Here is a 6898-nt window from a genome sequence, read left to right as displayed (position 1 = left end):
AAAAAAAAAAAAAAAAAGAAAGTAAATACAAGATGGTGCATCACTAAATGGGCCACAATTTCACAGGAAGGGCAGCCATCCTGGCCATGTAGAGCCCCACACCAATAGTTTGTCCAGAATTCCACACCCTGAACACAGCCTGGTAGTGTTGGGAGACAAGGCATGGGACAGGGCTTTCTACTGAACAAGAGCCTGGGGAACAGGAGCAGGGTAGGTGAGCAAATCTAGGGAGGCACATCAACTGAGTTGGACACAACTCATCCCCTGCATCATTCAAATCAGTTCATACCCTGGTATGACATGTGGTGCTCATATCCATATTAGAAAAGGGGACACTGCTAGTCCATGGCATATAGTGGCAATATAGTTACTTCAATTAATACCTATAATTGGCTATAATCAAGGGCCTATAGAAGGCTTTGGAAGACCAAGAAGCTATAGTAATATTACAGACGTTATGGTAGAAATAAAGAATAAAAAGGCTGTGGGATGGGCTGGCTTCATCTGTGTGTGCCAGAGAACTTAATGAAAGAACATGAAAAGGTCATGATTTTAATTTCTCAGCTTACTACATGAGTAGAAATCCAGCAAACATGGGTGCCTTGTCAGAATCCCTGGCTTCTTGTAATACAAAGTCTGAATTTCTGAAAACCAGAATCTGTTCCTGTGGTTGACCAAATTACATATAAGTTAAATTCATAGCCTTGCATTATAGAATTAGTTATAACGTTGGCTTTTTAATACATTTTTCAATTTGTTATTTAGTTAATATAAATTTCCAACATATGATCAGGGAAGAGCGCGAACATAGTCCCCCTCTACTACAAATTGTGCATTCTAGTTTCCCATATTTGGGGAAATTGCAGAGGTCAGCACATCCGGAGTGCAATGGGTAAGCCTTATCCTGGGAAAACCACCTTCGTGATCATGGTATCTCCCCTGCCAGGTAAGTATTATAATGTTGACTTTTTTAAAAAGGCTTGGACTCTGAAAATTGGGGCATTTGGGCAGATTACGAGCCTTGTAATACCCGCTTCTCTCCCTGGGGGAGGGCTGATATCTAAGTAAGCACTCCTGCCTTCCAGGACATATCATATGTAGAACACCAGGGGGCAGCAACTCCCCACAGATGATGGTATCTGATACAAAAAGAACTAAACTGAGCAGGAAATTGGCCCCTCTTCCTCTTAAGGCTTGCAATGCAAAGATGCACACGGCTTTTGTCACAGGGAGATCTGGGCTTAAATCTCAGCTCTACCACTTACTACGTCTGCCCCTGAGCCAGTGACTTCATCTCTGTAAACCATGGCTTCCTTATCTAGAAAAATAAGGAACAAAAAATAGTACCTACCCCATAGGAAAAAAAATTATTGTCCAAATATTACTTGTTCTTAGGCATCATAATAATTATCCTAATTTTATTCTCATCCATTCTGGGAGACAAGATAGGCATTTTTCAGATAAAGAACTAAAGAATCATGGCGGTGATGTAGTTTCATTTTCTAAAACTCTCCCTCAACCATTTTAGAGTTGGCAGTTGGCTTTGAAAGACTCGTGGTTTTTTTGAGATTCTGAGGTTCTGAGGCTCACCAAGGGCAAATACGTTGTCCAGGGCTATGCAGCAAATCAGTGGCCAATTCAGGGGCCAAAGAGCCAGCCCAGTGTACCCCCAGTCCAGGGGTCCAGCCACTGCCCCCACCACCTCATTATTCTGTTCTTGACTGCTTGCCACAGGGTCCTAGGCTGTGAGCTAGAAGAGAAAAACAATTCTCAAGGAGTATGTATTACTATGGAAAGGAATGTATGACATGTTGCTAAATGACACAAGGGATTTACAAAACAGTGGGTACAGCATGATGCCAGTGTGTCCTTATGTATGTTGGCAGAGGAGAAAAGTAAAAGGTCACAACACACAACAGGAAAAATGCTTCTCTCTGTGTGGTGGAATTACAGGTGATTTTTGTATTTTTCCCTCTAGCTTTTGTACACATTTCTAGATTCCTCCAACAAACATATTTTACTTCTATGATCAAAACAAATATCTCTGTGTGAATGTGTGTATGTGTATGTGTTATATTATTTTGACTGTCTGTTTAGAAACTTATGATACTAAGAGTCAGGCCTACGGGGCGGTGCCCATAACATAAGATGACCAGACGTCCCGCTTTTGGCAAGACAGTCCCAATTTTTAACAATTTGTCCAGCGTCCTGCGGCATTTTTAAAAAGTCTCGATTTTTGGAAAGAATGCACAATGGAAAGAAAGCTAGGGAATGGAGGGAGAATGGGAAGGGAATATACAGTTTTCGGCTGCCATGTGGCTATTTCACCAGGATATGAGTTTTATATTATTTTTGTTAATTTTATAATGTTAAACTTTAATAATAACAAATAATTGTTGAGAACTAATTATCGAGAACTGCTTATCAAAGTTCACATTGTTGATCAGTTGTTAGAATTCAGTGAGAAATATGCCAAAGAATAAAATAATACTATACATAATTTTTTAATGTATTATATTTGTAAATTGTACTTATGTTAAAATTAAAAAATATATATTACAATACTATTTTTGCGTTCTATGAAAACTTTTGTTGCTCCATATAAACCAAATTTTTAATTAAGAACCCCCCACCCCCTGCCTCATCAATGGTGTCCCGCTTTACCAATGTTAAAATCTGGTCACCTTACCATAGCACAGTGGTTACAGCACCAGGCACATAAACCAAGCCCAGCCTGGACCTGCTAAGCAACAATGACAACTGCAACCAAAAAATAGCTGGACATTGTGGCAGGTGCCTATAGTCCCAGTACTTGGGAGGCTAAGGCAAGAGACTCTCTTAAGCCCAAGAGTTTGAGGTTGCTGTAAGCTGTGACGTCACAGCACTCTACCGAGGGTGACATAATGAGACTCTGTCTCAAAAAAAAAAGTCAGGCCTGCGAGGTGACTCGCGCCTATAATCCTAGCACTCTGGAAAGCCTAGGCAAGAGGATTGGTTGAGCTCATGAGTTCCAAACCAGCCTAAGCAAGAGTGAGACCCTGTCTCTATTTAAAATATATATATATAAACTAGCTGGGAATGGTGGCACATGCCTGTAGCCCCAGCTACTTAGGAGGTTGAGGCTGGAGGATTGCTTGAGCCTGGGAATCTGAGGTTGCAGCGAGCTATGACACCAGGGAAATGTAGCCTGGGGCAACAGAGTGAGATTCTGTCTCCAAAAAAAAAAGTCGGGGTCTTAGGGCTGTCCTCCCTCCATGCTACCTAACACCCCTTAACTCCCCCTTCACCACGAGGCTGAGACCCTGCCCTGTCTGGCTGCCTCAAATCATTGCCCCTCTTGCCAGGAAAGCTTCTCGGCAGCTGTGGAATACCTGCCTCTGCCCCCACTTCCCCAGCACATTAATTAATCCCTTACCTAGCCACAGCCTGGGTTTTGTGCCCTTACCTGAAGAGTGGACTCTCTGAAAGTGATCTCCTTATTACCAAACCAATGGCCTCTGTGCTGTCTTTCCCTCTCTTCCTACCCTAAGTCCTGGCCTATCCCCAGCGTGGGGCTTTCTTGATTGTTCCCTCCTTCTGGATGCACTTTCTTCCCTCACTCCTCTGACCACACCTCACCTGGGCTCCCACAGCCCCTCTGGCCTGCTCAGGAGGGGCTTCCAGGTTGCTGGGCTCCTTTCCTCCATCATTTATCTCCCTTGGATGACCTCACCAGAACCAACAACCCCCAGCACCCACAAGCTTGAGTGGCCTACATACACTCTCTTCCAAGCCCCAACCAGATGGTGAATCTGGTGGGCCACCCTACACCTGTCACATCGGGAGCTAAGCCATGCTCTCCTAAGTCTCCTAGCCCAGCCCCCTAATCCTCCTGCCTCATTCACTCTGGAAATGGCTTCCCAGGAGCTGGTCATCCAGGGCCAAAACCACACCACTCAGTGGCAGGGTTTGGCCCCTTCCTGCAGAGCCCAGGCCCTCTGAGGACTCCAACCAGTTCCCAGTCCATGCAGAGGACATCCTCATGGGCCTCCACACCTCTGGTCTATATGATTCCCATGGACTCCCACTGGTCTCCCACCTTTGTGCTTTCCCTCCAGTTTAGCCTAAATAAGCTGCATCTACAGGATCGTCATGGTTTTGATCACATCTGGACACTGACCATGTGTCAGGCATCCAGGGCTTTACCTGACTTCTCATTTATTCTCCACCATAACCATGTAAGGGACAAACTATTATTACTACCTGCATTTCAAAGATGAGAAAAGTAAGGTTCAGAGAGTTAATTACATAGTTATCAAGGTCTTGAGGTAGTCTGATTTGACTGCAAAGCATCTGCCCTTAACCACTCTGTAACATTACAGTCCTGCCTCTTTACCAGAATCACCTATAGGATAAAAGTTCATACCCTGCCCAGTGCGGTGGCTCACGCTTGTAATCCCAGCACTCTGGAAGGCTAAGGTGGGTGGATTGCCTGAGCTTGGTGAATTCGAGACCAGCCTGAGCAAGAGCAAGACCACATCTCTAAAACATAGCCGGGTGTTGTGGCAGGAGCCTGTAATCCCAGCTACTTGGGAGGCTGAAGCAAGGGGATTGCTTGAACCCAAGAGTTTGAGGTTGCCCTGAGCTGTGATGTCATAGCACTCTGCCAAGGTCGACAAAATGAGACTCTCTCTCAAAAAAAAAGAAAGTCCATACCCTTCCACCTGGTTCTTAGAAGCCTCCTGGTGTATAGCTCTGACATACATTTTCAGTCCTGTCACCCAATGTGCCCATTGGCACCCTCCATTCTCTATCCTGACTACACACTTCACCTGCTCACAGCTTAACCCACGTCTTCTTGCCACCTGGAGCACCTGTTGGTTCAAGCCCACTTCCACATGTCCAAATGCCCCCATCCTTGGTGGCTCATGCCTGTAACCCTAACTCTTTAGGAGACTGAGGAGGATTGAGCTCAGGAGTTTGAGCCCAAATGACTTTTGCTCCATGCAGAGCAGGTTATGCAGCCACAATGAGGGACAAGCCTGTGACAACTGAGAGATGGTAGACGGAGAACATGTCCTTGCTGTTGCAGAAAGTCACTAGGAAATGTGGACCCCTCACTCTGGGCCTCAGTTTTCCTGTCTGTAAGATGGACAGATAGGACCAGATCATCTTCAGGAATACTTTTGCTCAAATAGCCCAAGACCTATGCTTTCATGATCCCCTAAAATGGAGGTGAACTTGAGTTTTTGGAATCTCTTTAAATATTCACAGAATGGAAAAAATGTCAGGGCTGGGAAGTACTTCAGAATAAAAATGATCCCACCTTCTCACTTCCCCCAAGGACTGGTTGGTTATCCAGGAGTGGTGGGAAGAAGGTTATGCTCTCTGCTTAATGGAGAGCCCATCTCAGCAGTTCCCCAGCCTGACAGAAAGATGGTAGGAGGAGCCTCAGCGTCAAAAGCTGCAAAGTCTGGCTGGGGCTGGGCTTGGTCTGCCCAGCTCCAGGAGGCCTCAGTAATTTTCCATAACCAGCAGGCCAGCAGCCCAGGACACGTGCTCTCCTCTCCCCCGGCCCCTTACATTCCTCTGCACATTCAGGCAGCAAAATGGCATTCAGGGCCCTGTTGGGGGTGGAAGGGGCAGAGGGAACAGGGGCAGAGGCCCAAACACACAAAGACTTACAGGTGCAGGTTTAGTCACAAACACGCAGACCCAGAAAAGAACACAGATCCCGATAAGGCGAAGGTTCTCAGACACACATGACACCCACAGACACAATATACCCACTCCACCAGAAACATCAGAGACCCATGCACAGAGGCACACACAAAGCACAGACAGAAGTATTCATTCTATGCACAGACACACACAGGCACATTCACACCCAGAGGTCACGTGTGCACCCAGCAGCGGCCCCATGCACTCTATCTAGGTCAAGGAATGGGGGGAAAGCCCTGAGCTATCCCAGTCCTGGGAGGCAGGACAGAGGCTAGACAAAACCCCAAAGGCAGCCAAAGTCCCTCTGCACTGATAAGGTGCCATTCTTTAATTCCAAAGGATTGCCTGGACAATTTCCACCCTGTTCCCAGGAAGCCAGGGTGAGGCTAGGTCCTGGGTCATCCACCTCCCTCCCACTCCTGTGGCCCTTTCCCCAGCCCCTGGGGTTCCAGCTTCCTCCCCAGCTGCAGAAACAGAGCAGAGAGGCTTCTGGGAAGTCCTTTCCCTGATTTATTGCCCTTCCAGTCCCCTTTTCATGCCACCTGATGGCTCCAACTTCACTTCATCTGTCCTCCAAGAGGTTAACTGAATGCATCACTAGGCCCACCCACTGAACAAACCAAACACAAGAGCAGAGGGACACTGTGACTTGTGCCTGTGGCAGGGCCTCCCACTAGCTGTCCAATGACTGCTCTATTGCCGGGTCGGGCTGGGTGACTGTGGGTGTGTGGCCCCCATGTTTGGAGGGAGCAGTTGTGGGCTCCAGGCCCAGCCTCACTCCCTACTTGTCTTCAGACCTTGGGTAGGTGGCTTCAACTTCGAGCCCCAAATCCCTCAATTTACAAATAGAGAATAATAATGCCACTCAACTCTCAATAATACGTTTACATAGGAAGAGAGTGTCATGGGAACTTACTTAGAACCCTGTCGTTAATCAAGAAAGAGGTTGTGCAACGTGGGCTAGTGATTCAACCTCTCCTAGCCTCAGTTTCCCTGTCTGGGAGATGGTAACCCTTGCTACCTTGGGGTATTAAAATGCCCTGTCCCAGAGCAAATGCCCTCTGGGAGGGAGGGGACTGCAGCCAATGGGCTCTGCTCCTCCTCTGTTTCTCCCTTTCCCGCAGCCCCACTGCAGGTTCCCAGCCTCCTGGCCCCGGCCTGCCCCGGCCAGCCGGAAGGGATTTGTGGCCTCCAGAGG

At 47.1% G+C, this 6898-nt stretch overlaps 1 non-coding gene across 1 annotated transcript; it reads right to left on the bottom strand.

The window, feature by feature from the left end:
- Positions 1-790: 790 nt before the first annotated feature.
- Positions 791-954, bottom strand: LOC111722636. Its single transcript, XR_002771370.1, has one exon. It is a non-coding gene; the product is annotated as a U1 spliceosomal RNA (small nuclear RNA).
- Positions 955-6898: the final 5944 nt, after the last annotated feature.

Source organism: Otolemur garnettii, unplaced genomic scaffold (assembly GCF_000181295.1).
Source record: "Otolemur garnettii isolate 467f Iridium unplaced genomic scaffold, OtoGar3 scaffold00296, whole genome shotgun sequence".
Lineage (NCBI taxonomy): Eukaryota > Metazoa > Chordata > Mammalia > Primates > Galagidae > Otolemur > Otolemur garnettii.
Note: the sequence above shows the minus strand (reverse complement) of the source record. Positions and strands in the feature narration are given on the sequence as shown.